At 40.0% G+C, this 21,848-nt stretch overlaps 1 pseudogene; it reads right to left on the bottom strand.

Annotated features, from left to right (window-relative positions):
* Positions 1-883: 883 nt before the first annotated feature.
* Positions 884-21,785, bottom strand: LOC141410823 (glyceraldehyde-3-phosphate dehydrogenase pseudogene; annotated as a pseudogene).
* Between the last annotated feature and the right edge of the window lie 63 nt (positions 21,786-21,848).

Below are 21,848 nucleotides of genomic sequence, written 5' to 3'. Positions count from 1 at the left end.
TTTGTCTTTGTCTGATTTATTTCACTTAGTGTATGCACTCAAGGTTCATTCATGTTGTTGCAAATGCAGGATTTCCTGATTTTCATGGCCAAATAATATTCATGTGGGTATGTGGAGGGGTGGTGAGAGAGAGTGAGAGAGAGAGATTGAGAGAAAGAGAAAGATATTTTTGCTGTGCTGGGGATAGAACCTAGAGCCAGGGCCCCACACATGATACCAAGCGCTCTGCCACTGAGCTACATCCCAGCCCCTAACACAATTTCTCCCCTCATCCATCAGCAACATAGGTGTTTCCATGTCTTGGGTATTATGAATCAGCTGTCTTTGCGATACTGAGTTTGTAAGTTACAGATTATATATGCAGAATGGGATTGCAGGGTCATGTGGAATATACACAGATATTTGGGTGTGATAAGAGCACCAAATGCAGGGAGGAAAGAGTGGCTACGAGGTGGGCAGAAACTACACTTTTGTAGGGCCTCATAGGTCAGTTAGGGCTCCTTCTACTGCTCCACCCTGGCCTCTCCTCAGACCCCCGGGACTGCTAGATTTTTCTCCCTTTGCCAGCTGTCACCACCTACCCCACCCTATCACTTGCATTTGAAAGTGAGGGCTCAGCTTCCAGCCCATTTATTTTCTGTAAGACCAAACATAGTCTTTTTGTTAAAAGATTTTTGATGCAAATTATAATGCCACAATGCTTGAGGAACAGCAAAGAATATCAGACATGCGTATGGGACATTTTCAATCTAAGAGTAACATGATCTGATTGACTTTTTTCTTTTCTTTTTTATTGACAAAGTAGGCAGCTCTAAGCCCCTCCATTCTTCAGGGAGCTTGGAGTGGAAACTGAGGCAGGAAGAGTCTCAGTGAGTCAGGGTACTCAGATGGGGCAGTGACTCCTCACAGCTGAGAGTCTCTCTCTCTCTCTCTTTCTCTCTCTCACACATGCTCCTTTGGAGACTGGTGGTCCAGGGTGGTCTGACTCCTTGAAGGTCATGTCAACCATATAGTCTGCCACCTTGTTGCTGTAGCCAAACTCATTTTCATACCAGGAAATGTGCTTGACAAGTGGTTGTTGAGGGCAATGCCAGCCCCCACATCAAAGGTGAGTGTGTAGGTGTCACTGTTAAGGTCACAGGAGACAGCCAAGAATGCTCTTTAGGGGACCCTCAGATGTTGACTTCACCACCTTTTCAATGTCATCACGTTCGGCAGCTTTCTCCAGCAGTCAGATCCACGAGTAACACATTGCGAGTGGGCACACACCTGGTCATGCCAATGAGCTTACCCTGCAGCTCAGGGATGACTTGCCCACAGCCTTGGCAGTACCAGTGCCTGTCACACCAGTTTCCCAAAGGGGCATCCATAGTCTTCTGAGTGACAGAGACAGCATGGACTCTGGTCACAAGTCCCTCCATGATGCCATAGTTGTCCTGGATAACTTTGTCCAGGAGGGCTAAGCAGTTAGTGGTGCAAAAATGAGTTGTATTTTTCCTGGTCCATGCTCATCAGAAGCACTGGGCATGAGTGGAGAGGCAGAGGTGATGAGCTTTTTGACTCCACCCTTCATGCACCCCAATGGATGGTCCAACACACTCAACGCCAGCACCATCCATTAGCAGTGGACAGGACTTTCCTTGAAGATGGAGATGGACTTTCCATTGATGACTGGCTTCCTTCTTGGCTGACTGTGCCATTGAACTTGACATAAATAGAATTACACTACAACATGCAGCCCAGTTGGTTGAGATCAATGAAGGAATCACTCATGACAACAATATCCACTTTGCTGATGTTAAAAGCAGCCCTGGTAACCAAGTGTTTAATACAGACTAAATCTGTTTACTCAGACCTTCACTACTGTGTCCCAGAGACATGGTTGGAAGTGCAAAAGATATGGCTCTGTGTAGAACAGAGAGAATCAGTGAGCCCTGATTTACATTCATGAAAGATCACAATGTCACGTAGAGCTAGGTGCAGTGGAACCAGCCTGTGACCCTAGCACTCAGGAGGCTGAGGCAGGAGGATTGCAAGTTCAAGGTCACCCTGAGCTACATAATGAGAACTTATCTCCAAAAAACAAAAAAACGACTGTAGGGGATGGGAATAGAGTAGAAGTTGGGAGAAAGTGGGAAGATAATAACACAGGCACCTTAGAGATAGGTAATGGTACCCAAGACTAGGACATAATGAGTGATGATAAAATTATTAGATGTGAGGCATGGTTTGAGGATAGAACCAAAAGAATTTGCCACTGATTTTGGATAGGGTGATTATAAAAAAAGAAGAATCAAAGATGAACTATTAAGCTCCTGAAAGAGCACTGCTCAGATTGCCATGTATATCTGTCTGTTTTCTCTTGCTATAATAAAATACCTGAAGTTGGGTAGTATATAAAGAAGAAGTTTATTTAGCTCACAGTTTTAAAGAATGATAGTCCAAAGATGGGCAGCTCCATCATTTTGGCCTATGGCAGATGGCATCATGGCATAGGTGCGTGCAAGAAGAATAGATCCAAACAGGGTCTTTTGAGTCCAGGCTGGCCTTGAAAATGCCACCATCCTGCCTCAACTAGGAGTGCTGGGATTACAGGCATTACCCCCATGTCCAGGCTCCATTTTTGCTCTTTTTTTTTTCCCCAGTACTGTAGATTGAACCCAGGGCCTTGTGCATGCTAGACAAACACTTAACCACTGAGCTACATCCCTATATCTCCAGCCCTTTTATGTTTGTTTTTTTGTCAACACTGGGGTTTGAATTCAAATCCTCATACTTGCTAGGCAGGTTCTCTACCACTTGAGCCAGCCCACCAGCCCTTTTTTTGTAACAGGTTTTTTTGAGATACGGTTTCAGGAACTATTTGCCTGAGGCTGACTTTGAACCAAGATCCTTCTGATCTCTTCCTCCTAAGAAGCTAGGATTACTGGCATGAGCCACAGATGCCTGGCTCAGTCCTGTTTTTGCTCTTTTTATAACAGCTCACTCTTGTGAGCTGTTATAATGGGATTCCCATGAGAACCATTTTAATCCACTCAGAGAGCAGCATCCCCAATGAGCACCTAACTACCTCCACTAGGCCTCTTAAAAGTTTCCTCTTAACATCACCACCTTGGGGATCAAGCTTCCAACACATGAACCCTTGGGTGACACAGCACACCAAACCATAGCCCTAGGCTTTGCCCTTCCCAAGAATGAGCCCTTCTAGACATTCCCACTGGACAACTTAGCTTTGGCCTTTGGAATGAAGAACTGTAAAATAATTGAAAATATCTAAGCAGGGAAATGGCAAGGTTATTTTCCTTTTCTTGCATCAGGTTTACAATACTTCCTGATCATGATTTCATTGGAAGAGATGACAAGCATGCTGCTCTCCAGGAAGAAAGTGTGTGTATGTGCGCCTGTATGAGTGCACAGGCACATGTGTGGGAAAGGAGGTACTGCTTCTGCCTCATTCACAGCAGGCTGCTTTCTGGCTAGTGATTGTTTTTTTAGGATGCAGAATTGAATACTGATGTGTTGGTGTGTAGGACCAGAGCACCGATGAGATAGGATTGGGAGGGCAACACTGGCAGTAGTGCAAGGAAAAATACATACAGTGGTTCCAAAGGTGCTATTTTCCTGACAGCACCCAGTTTTCAGAATTGTGATAAAAGCAAATTTGCTGGAGGCCCCTTGGGCCTTGTTGCACCAATGAGTCCAGCTCTAGACTGATTGGAGGCTTGGAAGAGGGAGGGTGGGTCGCTGTGGATCTTCAGCAGCTTGGTGCTAAAGATCAAGAGTATTTGAAAAGAAAGAAGGAGCCCCCAGCTCCCACCCCCCAGTCTGAGCCCCTCTGCTAGGTCTCCACTGGGATGTGGCACTGTCAAGCCACCCCTGGGGTGAAACTAGAGAATGGCGAAAGGTAACCACAGTAACTCACTTCACTTCTGCAATGGTCCTTTGAAATCAGTAATGGAGAAAACAGGTTCTTCCCATCTGGAACTGCACCTGCAGGAATGAGGCCAGGGAGTCCAGAAGGCTGGACGGAGAGGAGCCCTCCTCCTTCCCCTCCTCGGAAGGTCTTGTCGAAAGCAGAGTTTTGACCCTTGAATAAAATGTTAACTTCTGCAATCACTGGTAGTGGCAGAGCTACTGATGCCACTTCTTCTGTAGAGCAGAAAAGTCACTAACTCTTTAGCCAAGCAGTCTCTCAGTCCAGTGCTGTTGGTCACATCCCCACCTCCAGCAATACCCTTTCCCTTTTTTTTAGCATTAGGTAGCTGGGAAGAGACCTGAGCTGAAAATTCCATGTTGAATGTAGCTGGGAGCGTAGAGCTGTGGAAAGCATCTTTGTGGTAGGGACATATTAGTCAAGTTCAGTGTCAGTCAATGGTTTAGCAAAAGACTGGGAGTGTGGCTCCAGTGGTAGAGCACCTGCTTTGTAAACACGAAGCCCTAAGTTCAAGTTTGAACTAAAAACATAGTTTAGCAAAAAAAGGCAATACTTAGGGCATTTCTTTACTCGTTTATTTTCTACTCTATTTCCTAAAAGATTTAAGGAGGCTGCCATAAATAAACAATCAAATACCTTATGCTTCACCTTAATAAATAACAAATGGTTTTAACCAATTTCATTAATATTTATATCCTGTTTTTTTTCCTAAGTAGAATATTTTCCTTTATACCTAATATAAACTTCACATTTGCAGCTGGCTACCTACCACACCCTCCTGGAAGATCAAGATCAACAATAAAAGAACTTAATTCAGAGACCACAATTCATTTTGCATTCTGCTAACAAGAAACATCCATTTAAAATAGCAGTCCGCCTTTCAAGGTCCTGTTATTATTCAGGCAGAGACTCAAAGCGATCACTTTCTTGGCAGACATCGCAGCCCAAATGTAAGATGTGTTCTGTGGGCAACTGTCTGCTTATTTTCTTTCCTAGACAAGTGGCTAACCCACGTTGGATATCCTGTGTTTATAGAATTCCAGAAAGGCTATGTCATAGAAATCACTGGTGTGCGTGCGTGTGCTCACGCGTGTGGACAATTTATAGAGCGAATGTAAACTGAAACAGCTTGAGGAGAAATCCACCAGTTTCTGGTGACTGAGAACATCCATCCACAATGCTGGCCTGTGTTACTGTGTTCACTGTTTGCTATCTCTTTTATAAGTAGTGGAAACTAATTGCATACATCCAAGTGGCAAAAGGAGCCGGAGCATAAAACCACTAACGCCAGACACACCAGTTTATTGTGTACCATTTGTAAAGTTAAAAAAAAACAAAACCTTCTTGAAGTTGCAATCAGATGCAAGAAATCTTAATTGATATTTAAAAATGTGTTTTTTCCTACAATCCCGGGGGGTGGAGGAGCGGGGGTTCCTTAATCAGCACCAGCTTCTAAACTAAACAAAGAGCATGAGGGGAAGGCCAGCATTTACTAGAAGGAAAAACTCCCATGGGAACTTTTATTTTTTAAATGTTGCCTTAAATGAGAAAAAAAAAAAAAAAGCTGTTTATACCTCTTCCATGAACCGTACTTTTGGGTGGAGGGAGATGCTACTTTAAAAATTCATGATTTTGTCTGTGTTGTTAAAATCACAATTAGCACAATCACTAAAGAAAATGTTTGTTTTGATTTCCATTAAACAGCTTAATGCTTAAATTCACCTGAACCACCAAATGAATGCTAACAGCCATTTTGAAAACATTCCTTAATCCTTGAAAATTACCTATTCCTCACATATTCCCTCAAACATGGATCCTTGGAAAAAGTACACCTTTTCTGTTTTCTAGTCACTATTTGCTATTGTAATCTACATAGGGCCTCTTTGAAAAAAAAATGCAAAATTAAGTAACCCACAACTGAGTCTTACATTCTGTAGTGTTAGAATTTTAAAATTTCATTCAAAACACAGATTATAAACAAAAGTCTCCCAAATAAATGACCATCTGAAGAAGAACATGGCAAGAATCCAGACACGATTATAATATTTGGAGCTAGCATGAGTACAAATAATCAGTGTGTGTTTTCAAGAGGGGATTAGGGCTGCAGTTTTACAAACTCTACAGGGGATTTGGAGGAGATGGGCAAAGCTAAATTCCACATTAGTTTGGTTTCTCCAGAAGAAACCAAACGCTTGACATGAATGAAGAAGTAGAGGTATTAAAAGGATCTTCTTAATAACTAATATTTGTACATTACAACCACTATTTGAGGAAACTTTCTGGCTTACAAAGTCCATAAACTCAAGTTCAAAGCATACAGTTGACAAGCCTGTTCTCTAGCACATTAGTTTGGTATTATTAACAGTGAGACTAATTTAGGATGGGAAGATAGTGGAGAAAGGACAACTAGCAACACCAAAAATCATATCATCAAGGCTACAAAATCCAAATTTTAGAGGCAAGAAGACCCCAGTGGAGTTATTGAGATACCAAGTAACATTCTGAAAATGCACTGAAAATTAATTTAAGTAGAATTAAGACTAGCCATATTACAAGCATTTAAAATCTAGGCTTCAAAGAGAAAAGGTAGGTCAGAGCAAGCTGTTAGAGTACCTCAAAATATGCAAGCTGTCCTATGAAAACCTGTTTTTCTTCCATTTCAAAAAGTGAAAGAAAAGAAGAACTCAAAAGAAAAGTGGCACTGAAATACTTTCTACCTCAAAAAATAAAAACGTTTAGTGTTAGCACAGGGGAGAGAGACGACTAAGAAATGAATCATTTCAAAATGATTCTTATCTTCTCATCTCACCTTTTTTGTGTTTCTCATTTTATTCTTCAGTTAATTTTATTTTTGGCAGTTCTGGGGTTTGAACTCAGAGCCTTGGACTAGCGACAGGTGTTCTACCACTTCAGTTAATTTTAATGGTCTACTGGTTCCTCAGTTCTTCTAAACCTGTGTAGACTCAGCCGGAGTTCATGTCCATTTCACTGTTAGCACACAGTGAGGATCAGCAGACACTGGCCCATTACTACTTTGCTGCCTATCAACAATTGAATGAATAGATTCCACCACCTCTGTAACGTCTCCGTTTCAGTTTTAACATACTCTTCCGAGAAAAATGTGTGAGCTAATCTAGCATTTTAGGTTGTTTGGCTTTTAATCATTGTGAAAATGCATCATATCACTGGGAGGAACAAAGGAAAAAGATGTTCTGCATATGAATTGCACTACGTTTGTAATTCATGAGCAGGAATTGTAATATCCTGGCAAAGGACAGGCAGTTTCTCAGAAAAGATTGTGATAACCAATTTAGTTATCACTGTCATTACAGAGCCATCATTGTCTCTGGATATTAGCACTGATAATATGGGACCTAACAGGCAAAATGAAGTGGGAAGTCAGTCACTGCATTTCTTAAGTATGCTGAAACTTTTATGGCAATCTTTTTTTAATAAATACTCAACTCCCTGCACAGTATTTTTTTCTTTTTTTATGTAAACCTTTTAATGAGGAAGCAAGTTTGCAGAAAATGGCAGGTTAACTTATGGAAGTAAAAAGGTTCTTGACTCAGTACAGAAATGGTTTCAAGTCAGGCATCCACTTCTTATTTGGGGGTAGGTGTCATTACTAACCTAGAGCTTCGTACACAGTGAATGAGTGCTGTACACTGAGCTTCATCCTGTACCTTCTTTTGTCTGCTTTTATCCTGGGTATCCTCCTCCAGCAAATCATTTGAAGTTTGGGACCCTCATGACTTTTACCTTTAAAATAAGGATTAAAAACCTCCAATTTGTAGAGTAGTATGTGTGTGTGCGCGTGCGTGTGTGCGTGCGTGTGTGTGTTTGGGGTGAGGGTGGGGTATAAATGAGGCCTTGTCCTTTTATAATTGGCACTCATCATTTCAAGTTTCTTTACTTTCCTTTTCCAATAGTTTTAGCCAAAGAAATATCCAACTCCATACTTCTTCTACAATGTGACAGACTCTAAAGAGAAAACTCAAAATGCAAAGCTTGTTTTCTCTGTGTATATGTTTGAAAATTTTCCTTTAACAAATACAGATTTACAGTCAGGCAGGATAATGTACTTCTGTAATCCCAGCACTCAGGAGGCAGAGGAAGAGGATTGTGAGTTCGAGCCCAGCTTGAGCTACATAGAGTTCCAGAGTTCCTGGCCATCCTGGGACACAAAGTGAGACCCTGCCTCAAAAAAAAAAGCAGACTTAATGTAACTTGGGCAGCTTAAGTAAGTGGAATTTACTTTTTTTGGTGGTACTAGGGTTTGAACTCAGGGCCTCGTGCTTGCTAGGCAGGGGCTCTACCATTTGAGCCATTCTGCCAGCCCTGGAATTTATTATAAAGTAAAGTGAATTTACTATTAAAAGGGCAGTTGACCTGCACAAAGTCAGCTTCCTTCTTTCTCTCCTAGCATTTATCACTCCTGTTTAATTCCCCACTCCCAGCCCACTCCTGTTTAATTTCTTGTGTATCGTTATTTAAAATGTCTTGCTTTGCCAGGTACCTATGGCTCAAGCCTGTAATCCTAGCTACTCAGGAGGCAGAGATCAGGAGGATCAAGGTTCAAAGCCACCCCTTGCAAATAGTTCATGAGACCCTATCTCGAAAAAACCTTCACAAAAATAGGGCTGGTGGGGTGGCTCAAGGTGAAGGCCCTACAACTAAAATTGCCTGAGGGCAATTTAGAAGTTACACAGAGACAGATTCAGTGTTTCTGGCCTGTGATTGTAGGCAGAGGTCTTCACAATTCACTTCTTAACAAAGCATTCAAATAGGAAGGGGTTACTGATCCAGTAACTACCTGGTACCAGTCATTTTATAATGGTTGTAGCATGTGTTATTTATTATTCACTGCTAACATATGAGGTGTGAATATTAATATTATTATTCTCCTTTTGCAAGTGGTCTCAAAATTAAGAAACATAGGCAAGGATTCCCGGTTGGTATGAACTAAGATCTGACCCTTTCCTGTGTGTCATGTGGCTTCCAGCTGGGTTAAATCTTATTAAGACTAAACATGACATTGTTATATTTTTCAGATGCCTTTTTCTTTTTTTCAGATTCTATTTTGTGCTGGGGCTGATAACTTTGATTGGTATATTAAAAATAAAAGTCATTTATAAAATATTCCCTGAAGAGTTCTCACGAAACTGGTAATAGGATTTTTCTTTTGAGAGCGAAAATGGGGTCCTTGGGGTAAAACATGGCCAGAGAGAGTTACTCGACTGTGCCTGTAGAGTTGCCAGACAAAAGATAAGATGACGTTTTAAGCAGTTGCTGGTGGCTCTCATCTGTAGGATCAGGAGGATCACAGTTTGAAGCCAGCCCTGGACAAATAGTTTTCGAGGCCTTATCTTGAAAAAATGCATCACACACACACAAAATGGCCACTAGAACTGGAGTCAGGAGGCCATTGTTAAGCAGATCTCAGATTTATCTGCAGATCAACCTTTGAACTGAGCTGCACACACGTCCACCCAGGGTGCCAGCTGACCTTTGAACCATTGTTAACTTCTGCTGACCTGCCATACAATAGACCCCTTCCTCCAAACTACTCAGAGGCTGAGACCACACCCAATCTCTTTCTTGCCAGGCGGCTTAACTTCTGCTACCACCAATCATCATTCCTAACAACATCGCCCATCCCCTCCCCCTTCTGATTTACAGCTATAAACACAGCCGCCATTTTTTTAAAACCCTCAGAACACATATTGAAATCTGTTCCTGAATTTCTATCCGAATTAATCCTGGATAAAAATACTTTGTTCTCAACTAGGCAGATTTTTTTCAAGGTCTACAATACTAAAAGTGCATTGTTGTTTATGTATACTTTTATTTGCTAAATCTGATAACACTATGAGCATTCTCTTCCATAAATTTAAAATTTTGTCTCATGTGCATATATATTACCCCTTTAAAAAACAATAGAAAATTTAAAAATGAAGTTGTTTCTGTAATTTGTCATGTTTTTAGAGGTAGTTTGGGCTAAGGTTAGCAATTCAACATGGTAGAGATTGAAGTTAAATATGACCTAAGGATAATTTTTAAAAATAATTATAAAAGGACTAAATTTGTAAAGATGACTTTGAAGGCACACATATGGATGGAAGGGTACAGCTAAAGGGAGGAAATTCTGAAAACAGTCTTCCTGGGGTAACTATAGTCATTGGATCCACCATGGAGATACCACAAGTTTCTCCTTGATTCTGAGACCAGGCTAAATCAGGAGAGGAAGAAATGATTCTCTGAATTCCAGAACATCTTCAGCTCCAGGTAGGAACATTTGAGGTGTTCTTTCGATTTCCTAGTCTTTCCTTTCACATTTGAAAATAAAAGTGCTCCATATCCAACTCCATTCCTTCTCTGCACCCCAACTCCCAGCATCGTCAACCCTCTGGAGTGGCCTAGAAGTGATGTCCCAGTTCTAAGGTCTACAAGACAACCTTAGCACACTTATGGTGTAACTGAGCTTCAAGTACCCTCCAGGCTTTTGGGTTGTAAGTCACTAAGGTAAACAGGGAGAAAGTAACCCATTAGGGGACCATTGACCATCTGACCATCCCCAGGGTATAGAGAAAAGCTAGTGAAGTTTACAGCATTCACATTTGAGCTACAGCAGTAACTATGAGGGTGAGTTTAGGAAAGTTGCTTAATTTCTCTGGCTCATAGCTACCTTCCTTAATTTATTTAGGTCATAACTTCCTTAAAAGGGGGAGTAGAAGTAGGGGCAAAGAAAGATCCAGAGATCATGTCCCTTGAATTACTTGGATTAAGTTGGTGCTCAATAATTCCATCTGTTGATTCTCTCTGTCTGTCTGTGGTACTGGGATTTGAACTCAGGGCCTTGCGCTTGCTAGGCGGGCACTCTACCACTTGAGCCATTCCCCCAGCCTTCAAATAAGATCATTCCACTTCTGAAATGTTAAGGAATCATATCCTTGTCAGAAATACAATCTCAAATTTAGTATGACGCTAGAGAGTAAGTCAACTAACAAAGTTATGACTAGTCTCTAATTTTCTATGGTGTTCACTTATTTAGTTGTCCCTACTTGGACATTTATATTAGCATATGACTTACTGAGTTAAAGTTCAGGGTCACATTGATTTGATTTGATTTGATTTTTTGTGTGTAGGGGACTGGGCTTTGAATTCAGGCCATCATGCACATTTAATGGTTTGTGGTATGTTTACAGTTTTGCAACCATCACCACAATCAGTTGTAAAACATATCACATTACCCCACTGAAGCCCTGTATACATTCCTGTGTAGTATGGTTACATACATAGCCTTCAGACTGGGGATGCCAGACAACCAGTCATCTTTTGTCTCTATAGATGTGCCTTTCTGGACAGATTATATAAATAGAATCATACAATATAGTCTGTGATTCACTTCTTTTATTTTCAAGATTTGGTAATGTCTATCGGTAATTCATTTCTATTTATTGCCTAATACTATTCTATTTTATAGATATACCACTAAAATGTGGTATCCATTCATCAATGGATAGGCATTAAGGTGGTTTCTTCTTTTTGGCTATTATTGTATGGACATGTACCACATACTTTCAGTTCTCCTTGATTATACACAGAAGAGTGAAATCAGTGAGTTATAGAGTAAGAATATCTCAGACTTTTTAGGAGCTGGCAGAGTACTTTTCAAAATGGTGGCATCATTTTCCATTCTCATTAGCTATGTAGGAGGCTATAAGCCTTGCCATCTTGCCATTGTCTGCCTTTTTGAATATTGTCTTCCTAGTGGGTGTGAAACAGGCGTGGTTTTAATTTGCAACTCCGTAAGGATAGTGCTAATGATATTGAACACTTTTTCATGTGATTAGTGGTTATCTGTACACATTTTCTTTTGTTTTTGCTTGGTGGGGTTGGTGTTGGTAGTATTAGGATTTGAACACAGGGCTTCCTGCTTGCTAGGCAAGACATATTCTTTTGGAGAAATGTCTAGTCAGATCCTTTGTGTTTTTTTTTTTTTTTAACCTCCCTATGCTGGGGACTGAACCCAAGATGTTATTCTACCATGAGCTACATCCCCAGCCCACCATTTTTTTTTTTTTCTTCTGTGGTGCTGGAGATTCAATTCAGGGTCTTGTGAATGTTAGGCAAGCACTCCACAACTGAATTCTACCTTCAGCTCTCTTCTCCCTTTTTAAAAAAATTATTTATCTATTTATGACAAAGGTCTCCCTATGTAGCTCAGACTGACCTTGAACTCATGATCCTCCTGCCTCAGCTACCCCAGTGCTGAGATTACAGCCATGAACAACCACACCTGGCCTCTTTGCCCATTTTTAAATTGTGCTATTTGTCTTTTATATCATTCAGTTTTGAGAATTCTTTATATATTCTATATACTAGACCCTTATCAAATATATGGATTATAAATATTTTCTTCATTCTGTGGATTGTCTTTTTAACTGTCTTGGTAGCGTCTTTTGAGGCACAAAGGTTTTATTTTTATTTATTTATATTTTGGGGGCAGTCTTGGGAGTTGAACTCAGGGCCTCAAGCTTGCTAGGTATTTGAGCTACACCCAAAGTCCAAAGGGTGGATGAAGTCCAATTTATTTATTTTTGTTGTTGCTTGTCATGTTTTTTCATCTCATAGCTAAGAAACCATTGCTAATAGAGTTCATAAAGATTTACCCCTGTTTCTTCCATGAGTGCTAGTTTTGGTTTTTACATTTAAGCATGATTCATTTTAAAGTAATTTGTTTTTGTTTTGTGGTACTGGCTTTGTGTTTGCTAGGCACACTGTTATAATACTCGAGCCACACCCCCAGCCCATTTTAGGGTAATTTGTGCACGAGTGACATATGGACCCAATTTCATTCTTTTGCGTATGGATGCCAGTGGTCCCACGACCATTTGTTGAGTGACTATTCTTTCCCTATTCATTCTGTTGGTATCCTTGTCAAAATCAAATGGCCATAAATGTGCTAGTTTGTCTGGACTGTCAATTCCCCTGATTTACATGTCTACTTTTATGCCAGTACTATAATATTGATTACTGTAGCTTGATAGTAAATTCGAAATTAGGACATATCAGTACTCCAACTTGTTCTTTTTCAAAATCATTTGGCTATTCTGGGTTCCTGAATTTCCATATGAATTTTTGGATCACCTTGCCAATTTCTGCAAAGTGGCCAGTTGGGATTTTGAGAAGGATTGCAGAATCTGTGGATCAATCTGGGGAATATTGCCATCTTGATAATTATACTTTTTGATCCATGAACATAGGATGTCTTTCCATTTATTTAGATCTTTTGAAATTTCTTTCAACAATGGGTTTTGTAGCATTCAAGAGAATGAGCCTTGCACTTGTTTAAAAAAATTCATTCCAAAGTATTTTTTAAGCTATTATAAATGGGATTATTTTCTTTTCATTTTCAGGTTATTTATTTCAAATATATAGAGTACATCTGGGGCTGGTTCCACACCCCCCCCCCCCCAGTACCACCAAAAATTAAAAAGAATACAATTGACTTTTGTATATTGGTCTTGCTTCTGGCAGCTTTGCTGAATTTGCGTATTAGTTGTAATAGATTTTTTAGTGGAGTCCTTAGAATTTTCTATGGACAGGATATATTATCTGCAGATAGAGATAGTTCTTTTTCAATCTGGTATCTTTTTTCAATCTGATGTCTTTTATTTCATTTTCTTGCCTAATTGCTCTGGTTAGAACGTTTGGAATACTGAATAGATGCAGTGAGAATAGAAGTCCTTCATCCCCAGGTTAAAGGGAAAGCCCTTTAAATATGATGTTGGCTATAGGTTTTTCATCCATGCCCTTTATTGGTTTGAGGAAGAACAATTCTATATCTAGATTCTTGGATGTTTGCTAGTATTTTGTTGAGGATTTTTGCATCTGTATTTATAGGAGGTATTGATCTATAGTTTTCTCACAATGTCTTTGAGGAATTAAAAAAAATAGACATAATAAAAAGTCCAAATGGGTGTTAGGTCTTCCCCTTAGGAAAGGAATATACTTTCAATAGACTGAAAATGGATCATCTCTGAAAGGGAGGTTGAGAACAAACTAGTTCATACATTTTATAATTAAATGAAATAGCTACTTAAAGATAATTCTTTCCTAATCCCTTATCATGTATACTTTCATACATAATTTGTTAAAATTATAATCTGATACTGAATGCTTGACACAAAATACTCTCAAGCAGTTTACAGTAATAAAAAGCAATTAAAATTTTGAGCTGGCAGGGTATGCCTCAAGTGGCAGAGGGGTTGCCTAGGAAATACAAGGCCCTATACTGCACAAACAAAATTATTTAAATTTCTACAACCAAATAATGAAGAACTCACTGTCAATCAAAAATACCACTTCTAAGAGTATAACCGTTCCAGTCATATTCTTTGAGGTAATCTGTAGAAATGGAGAAAATTAGCTACCCAGAGCATTGTCCTGATGATGACTGAGGTGATTGACATCTTCCATAGAGACTGGGACGATGTAGACTCAGTTATATTTATTGTCACTTCACATATTATATATCACAGGAAACATTTATATATTTGCTTATTTATTTTTTGCAGTGCCGGGGATCAAACCCAGGGCCTCGTATTTGCTAGGCAAGCCCTCTGCCATTGAGTCACATCCCCAGCCCACGGCATCTTTTTTGAACAAAAAGCTGTTACATGTTAGATTGACCTACGACCTTTTTAGAACCTTCTATTCCATAAAATGAAATACTTCTGTGTATATTCTGTCTTTCAGAAGTTATCTTGTGGTTCTTATGTCCCTTTTTGGCCTACATTCTGTGATTTGTTGCTTATTTTGGAAACTTGGAAAGTACCATACAAATACAGATATAGCTGTGTTGGTTAAAAATAAAATTCTTAGTGTTTGCTGGTGAAGGAAAATATGATGCTATGTAGGTATAAGTGCTTGATGAAAGTCAGATTTGCATTTAATAAGAACATTTCTGGAGAAATTTAGACTTGAATTGAAAAGTAGAGGCCAAATGCTTCTCCCAGATGATACTTTACAACTCTCACTGAAGTAAAAAGTAATTTTGAGGGTAGCATTGAGGCCATGTATTTGGAAAGCTGGAACAACAACAACAACAACAAAAAGCAGCAGCATGCATAAATTTCCAAATCTTCCCAAAGTACTTAGATGGGAGGCAATTTATAGTTATGATCTTGAGAAATGTTTTCCACTGGTGGAATATTCATAACACCTTAATATAATTTATTTTACCTTCCATAGAATGCTAACTGTGATAGAATTTAGTTAATGAATTCATTTAAATAGCAAAACTACATATAGGATAATACCAGTTATAACACGTAACACAGAGTCTTTAAGCATTCCTTTAAACAGTTTCTCCAATGTATTTTTCAGATGAAATATATCACTATTAGGCAGATTAAAAATTGCAAATGAATTAAAATTTAAAAATTGACTTGACAATAGTAATTATTCCAAAGAGACAGTGTATAATTCTGATTATTATGTTCAAGGGGATTATGGGTTAGTGAATTGTCTTTGACAGTTAGATATTTTTCAGGAATTGTTTGGTATCTCACTGTTTGTGAGACAGGTTCCAAGGTTAATCTTAGTCCTTAGTCAGTTTGGGACAAGGGTGCTAACCACAAAGGTTGTATCTTCAAGTTGATGCTTATCATTGCACCATCTGTTACAAGCAATTCGGATGAAATAGTAAGACCTTTCTGGAAAGCTATCTTTGAAACAGTGATTAAAAACCATCATTTTAAAAGTACAAGGGTAACAGTAACATAGTCTGGAGAAGAAAATGTAGGGATTGGTATCTGTTCTAATGATTTGCTGTATCACCAGAGTCAATTTTTTAAAAGTAAATGTGCCATCCAAGAATTAAATATCATCATTTTACTTAAAGACAATTCTTTCCCTTTAATAATCCAGATAATTATATAATTTCATCCATGCAACAAAGCTCTAAGGCAGGTGGTATTAGTCCATCTAATAGATAAGAAAACTGAACTTGGGTATGGGTAGGAGAATTTCCTGAGGAAAGTAACATTTACTGAGTGCCTACTGTCTACCTAGTTATTTCACATATTATTTCAATGAGCTCTCAAAATGACCCTATGCAATAAGTTTCATATTCCCCATTTGAAGGTCAAGAAAATGAACTTGTCCAAAGTTGGCCAGCTAGTTAGTGGTGAAGGCCTTAGGACTCAATGGCGGTGATGGTGGTGGTGGCGGGAGGGGTGGGAGAGAGTCCAGTGGTTTTTCATTCATATTCCAACTGGTTTTTAAGCTATGGGTATTTAACATTGGCTTAACATAGAACTCCAAATCACTGTAATATATGATACATGACAAAGAAGGAAAAATTTGGAAGTTAAAATTTAATAACATTCCTTTATAAACAGATAGCTGGAATTTAAGATCCCCGTGGTATCATTTTTTGTTTAGACAGTATTAACTGCCTTAATTTTTTCATGTTATAAGAAGAGTGAAATATACCAATCACACATGGAAATATTTTCTTCCAATTACATTCACTCTGAAAACTTCTGACAAATCATTAAATTTGTACACATTCTTCCCACCAAATGTGCATTTGATTCCATTCACGTTCCACATCGCTAGAGTAAATGGCCTGTTCATTTCTAGCCTTTTTGAATTGCCTCCCATGTTAACAAGCTAAGCAAAGCTTATCCCAGGCCTGCAAAAAAGTCACATTTCCAGGGTCAAAGTCTCCTGTGGCAACTCAAACACAATTGGAAAGAAAGGGTGGATATTTATTTTTGTTTCTCAAGCTCATCTGAAATCCACTCTGAGACTCATTTTCAGTGTTCTCCTTATTTCTTTTAAACTTGGAGTTAGAGCTCATTTTCCTTATAGAATTGCATGGTCTGAAGGGATCCTTTTTGGCACTCTTTCAACTTCCCGCACATTTGATTAACCTTGATTAACACACAGTAGGAAACCATAGAGATAATGTTTTGAACACAAGAGAGGTATAAAGATGAATGGAAACCAGGAGGCAAAGAAATGCCTGTGGCATACAGGCTCCTTATTTCAAAAGTGAGTCATCAGAAAGACTTTCTTAGGTCCCTGGTCCCTGTTTTATCTGTCCCTATAACACCCTGCTTTATATTCTCAGAGGCATCCATTGGCCATCTACAGCAGAGTTCCCAAACTTTTTGAACATGTGAGTTTCTTGGAAATTACTAAACAATAATAATGACATTGTCATTTCTTAGTGGGATATTATGAAGAAGTGACTTAACACTGATCTGGATAAAATCATCACTGTATTTGGCTATTTTAACATTGACTTGCGCTGGGGGCATGGCTCAAGTGGTAGAAGGCCTATCTAATAAGCACAAGGCCCTGAGTTCAAACCCCCTGTATCACTGAAAAAAAAGATTTTTGGACTGCTAAGTACATTTTTACATGCCTTGCAAATATTCTGATGAAATGAATGCAAGTTACTAACTTGGTGAGTAATAATGAAAAAAATTAACACTATTATTGCAATGTGTTATAGCATTGTTCTGTGTGCTCTGAGTGTAATACCACTTTGAATCCCCCACAACCCTATGAATTGGGCACTGTGATGCCCATTTTATAGGTAAGAAAACTGAGGCCCTGACAAGCTAAATCACTTAATATTGTACATATGGAACCCAGGCAATGTGGTGCTAGAGCCTATGTTTTCCATTATAAATCTGCCTAGTAAAATCCTGAAAGTTTTAGCATGTCTCCTTAATATGGAATCTTGTTGAAATGTGTCACTGTCTTTAAACAACCACAGCAATTTTAACGATTCCCTAATGAGCTACTAACTACATCACTTGCCCACCAGATACACATCCAGGGACACCCAAACTCATCCCTTTGACTATTTAAATATTTCTTTTACTGAATTTTTAAAAAGATGGGCTGGAGGTATGAATCAAGAGGTAGAGCACCTGCCTAGCCAAAATATGAGACCCTGAGTTCAAACCCCAGTACAAAAAAGAGGAGGAGGAGGAAGAGGAGAAGAAACAATATGCCATTACTCCCTGGAATGAAAATCTCCTGGAGGAAGGTTCTGCCCAAGTGTTATAACAAAGATTCTCACATTGGTTGATGGACAGTTTGCATCAGAATCTCTGACCACTGGTCTGCTACAAATGGCTGGTCCATGGCTTCAGCCCAGACTTACTCATTTAGTCCCAATGAAGGCCACTAAGTTTAGAGAACTACAGAGCTACTGGGTCCTTCTTATGCCAGTTTGGATGTACCAGTCCCCCAACTGGAGATCCCCTGCATGTAAGAGTCTTTTTCACACCTCAGAGCCTGAATTTGCTGCTTCCTGTGCTTGTCACACTTCCGCCTCCTCTTACTGCCTTCTGAACTCCCACTCCAGTGAGAGCTCAAAAGCTGTGTCTGTAAAGGCTTTCCTGCACCCATGGGGCAGGAGCTGGTGCATCTTCCATTGTGCTGCAATGTTGTGAACTCAGACCTTCATCTAGCACAGAGGACACTGCAGTTGCTCTGTGTAGTATTAGCCAGGACTCCCCTGGGATCAGGGTCATTGCATTACCCATCTTTGTAAAACACCAAGGATGATGCTTGAGTGTAGCGGTACGTATGACCATGAGTCAGTTCTGCCATGTTAATTCTACTGTACATAACTCGGATTAGAACTCCTATTAGTTACTTCCATTAAAGCAGAAGAAAAATTAAATCTGATCAAAATATTTTGCTCATTACACCTTTACTGCGTCTTTTTTTTCTCTTTTTTAATGTTTTGTAGGCACAATTAAGTAGGCACTACATGCACATGGCACAAAATTCAAAGGACCCAAGACAGTGGACTGTGACAGAAGCCACCCGCCCCACACAGTTACAGCCTTACGGGGAGGGAGGGAGCCACTGCTGAAGTCTTTCATGCATCCTTCCAGAGACTGGCTAGCCACAAATGGGCAGATATATATATATATATACTTATCTATCACTGTTTGCACTGTCCTTGATTTTTAAACTGTGATTCTTCCAGATGAGTACATAAAAACACAGCTTTTGCTTATTTCAGACGTATCTTATTCCATTCTATTAATTTATCTTGATTTTAAAAAAATCTCTTATCAACAATCAGGTGTTGATAACAATTACTGTTATTTATTTTACCATCAATGATGCTGCAGTCTATAGGTAATTTTATATGTTTGAGTATATTTGTAGGATAAATTTCAAGATGGAATGGTGGGATTAAGGGTTCCAGAATGATTTCCACAAAGATAATATCCATTTTTTTTAAACTCTTGCTAGCAGCCCATGAAATACTTACCTCCTGATGTCTTCTTTCCTGAGGCTCTCAAACAGTAAGGCACACTATTGAATTAAGTATGGCCTCATTTGCTGCTTTAACCCAGAAGTAAAGATGTAACCAGATGTGAGGTGTGCTGATATGAGAGGTGGCAGAACCTTTAAGAAGTGGGGCCTAGTGCGGGGGAACAGTTTGATCGATGGAGGCCTTGCCCTCAGAGGGAATTAATGCCAGTCTCATGGAGCAAATTACACCTTGCAGGAATGAGTTATTGTAAAAGATCAAGAATGACTTCTTTTGGTCTCGGTCTCTGGCTTCCTGTCTCACCACAGCTCTTATACATGCCCACACTTCCGTACCTGTGATGCCATCTGCTTCGAGGCCTCAGCATCGTGTTCTTCTTGTACCTCCAGAACTGTGTGCTAAACAGACCTTTCTTTTGTCCTTCTTTTTTGAGACAGGGTCTCACTTTGTAGTTCAGGCTCATCTCCAACTTGCTATGTAGCCCAGGCTGATTTTGAACTCACAACCCTCCTACCTCAGCTTACCAAGTGCTGGGATTACAGACCTAAATTACTATGGCGAGCTTAAACCTCCTCTCATATATTACCCAGCCTCAGGTATTTTGATATAGAATCAGAAAATGGACTAATACTTGGAACCAGCATGATTTTCTGCCTGATCGTATTGGGTATGAGAGAAAAAACAGGCAAGCATGACCCCAAGTTCTTGGCTTAAGTGAAAGGATGGAGTTGTCATTTGTTGAGATGGTGAAGGGTGCAGGTGGAGCTGTTTTAGAGTAAGGATGAGGAGTTGATTGTGATTACCATGGCTTTCCAAGGCCACTGGGGATCTCGCATGGCCATTGTTCCAAAATAGATCAGTGGCCTGGACTAGAACTTGGCTGAAAACCTTTCTTGGGTTGAAGGCTCCAAAGAATACCTGTCTAAAGGCATTGTCCTTCTGAGCTCTCCTGTGCCACGTGAGACTTGCACTAATCTGTTGTGTTAAATGCTTTCACATTTTTTTCTTTCCGGTGTGAAGTATATAATCAAAGGAATAGGCAAACACATGCACCTGAAAACTGAGAAACTTCATTTCCTGTGTACGACATAATCAGCACAAAAATAGTTTATTACAGAATTCACTGTACATTTGTTAATGGTAATGGTGTAGTCTGTGATCAGATTTCCAAATTCTTTGTGTCCCACATAGACGAATCCATGGCAGGACACGTGGGTGTAATGGGGTTTATTAAAAGTTAGGGAGGGGAATTACAAAAGGGGCGTGGCGGGCCCAGGTGGAAGCTGCAAGCAGAGAGGCTTTCTCTCCCCCTGGTAAGTGGGGGAGGGGCACGGGCGGTCTCTGGGCCGGGCTGGGGTTGATTGAGTTGTCCCTGAGGTATGGTGTGAATAACCTACACACATTTGTAATTGAAAAGAAGGCTCAGCGAAAGAGAGGAATATTCAACCTGAAATACAGTATTAAGTCATAGGTTTTCTAAGAGTCCCGAACTTTCCCTAATTCTAGCCTACCTCACTTTAAATATCAAAATTCAGTAAGGCATGGTGGAACACGACTACAATCCCAGTTACTCAAAAGGCAGAGGCAGGAGGATTGCAAGTTCATGCCCACCTAGGTGAAATTAGGGAGACCCTATCATAAAAACAAAATACAAAGACAAAAGGGCTGGGGGTATAACTCAAGTGGTAGAGCACTTGCCTAGCATGCACAAGGCAAGTATGCCCTGGATTCATTTTCCACCTGACCAAAAAAGAACAAAAAAAAAAAAAAAAGGAATTCTACAATTGTGGGTTTATGATGTCAGCTACAGGCAATTTCTACACAATGCCAGGCTAGGCTGGTAAGAAACTCATTACGGTCAATCTGAAACGTGGCTGATTGAAAAACGTAGTCAGGAACTCACTGTACAAATACAGCATCCAGAAAGAAGGGATGCACTTAAAACACTAGTCACTAAAGCACCTGATAAAACAGTACCTAAAATGGAATGATTATTACAACGAAAGCCTAGAAAGGGAAAGGAAAGCAAACCCAATATTTTGTCATATAAGTGGGAGGGGGAAAAAAGAACAGAAACTGATACGTAGGGATTACTTTAAAAGGCTAGGAAGAGACTGAGGGAAAGAAATAAAAACATTGTGTTCTTTTTATACAATGCTACAATGCAAGAACGCCAAATGTAGCTGTTTTTTCCGCCCTTTTCCAGCTCACGAGGTCAGCGAATACATTAAGAAAACCACCCATTGCTAGATGAAAGTAGCTAAGGGTATCTGAACTTGTATTAAAGCCAGTGAAGAGGTGGCCAGACTAGGTGACTCAGAGGCATGACTCAAACCCGACACTGGGGGCTGTCAGCTCTCGGAGACGAGGGGCGCCGCGTCTAACACATTTCAGGAAAGTACCAGGCTTGTGCGGGGCGACAGGAAACCTCCCGGGGACATGGCCTAGGGCTCCTCCAGCCCGTGAACCTGACCTCCTACCCACAGCACCAGGGGAAGTTCCCCTGTCCTGGCTCCCCCACCCCATCTCTTCCAGCAGCCTCCCGGGGCTTGTGCGCGCGCGCGACGTCAGGTCTCCTCCCCCGCCGCC

Source organism: Castor canadensis, chromosome 9 (genome assembly GCF_047511655.1).
Source record: "Castor canadensis chromosome 9, mCasCan1.hap1v2, whole genome shotgun sequence".
NCBI classification, from domain to species: domain Eukaryota; kingdom Metazoa; phylum Chordata; class Mammalia; order Rodentia; family Castoridae; genus Castor; species Castor canadensis.
This window is presented reverse-complemented; position numbering and strand designations above follow the sequence as displayed.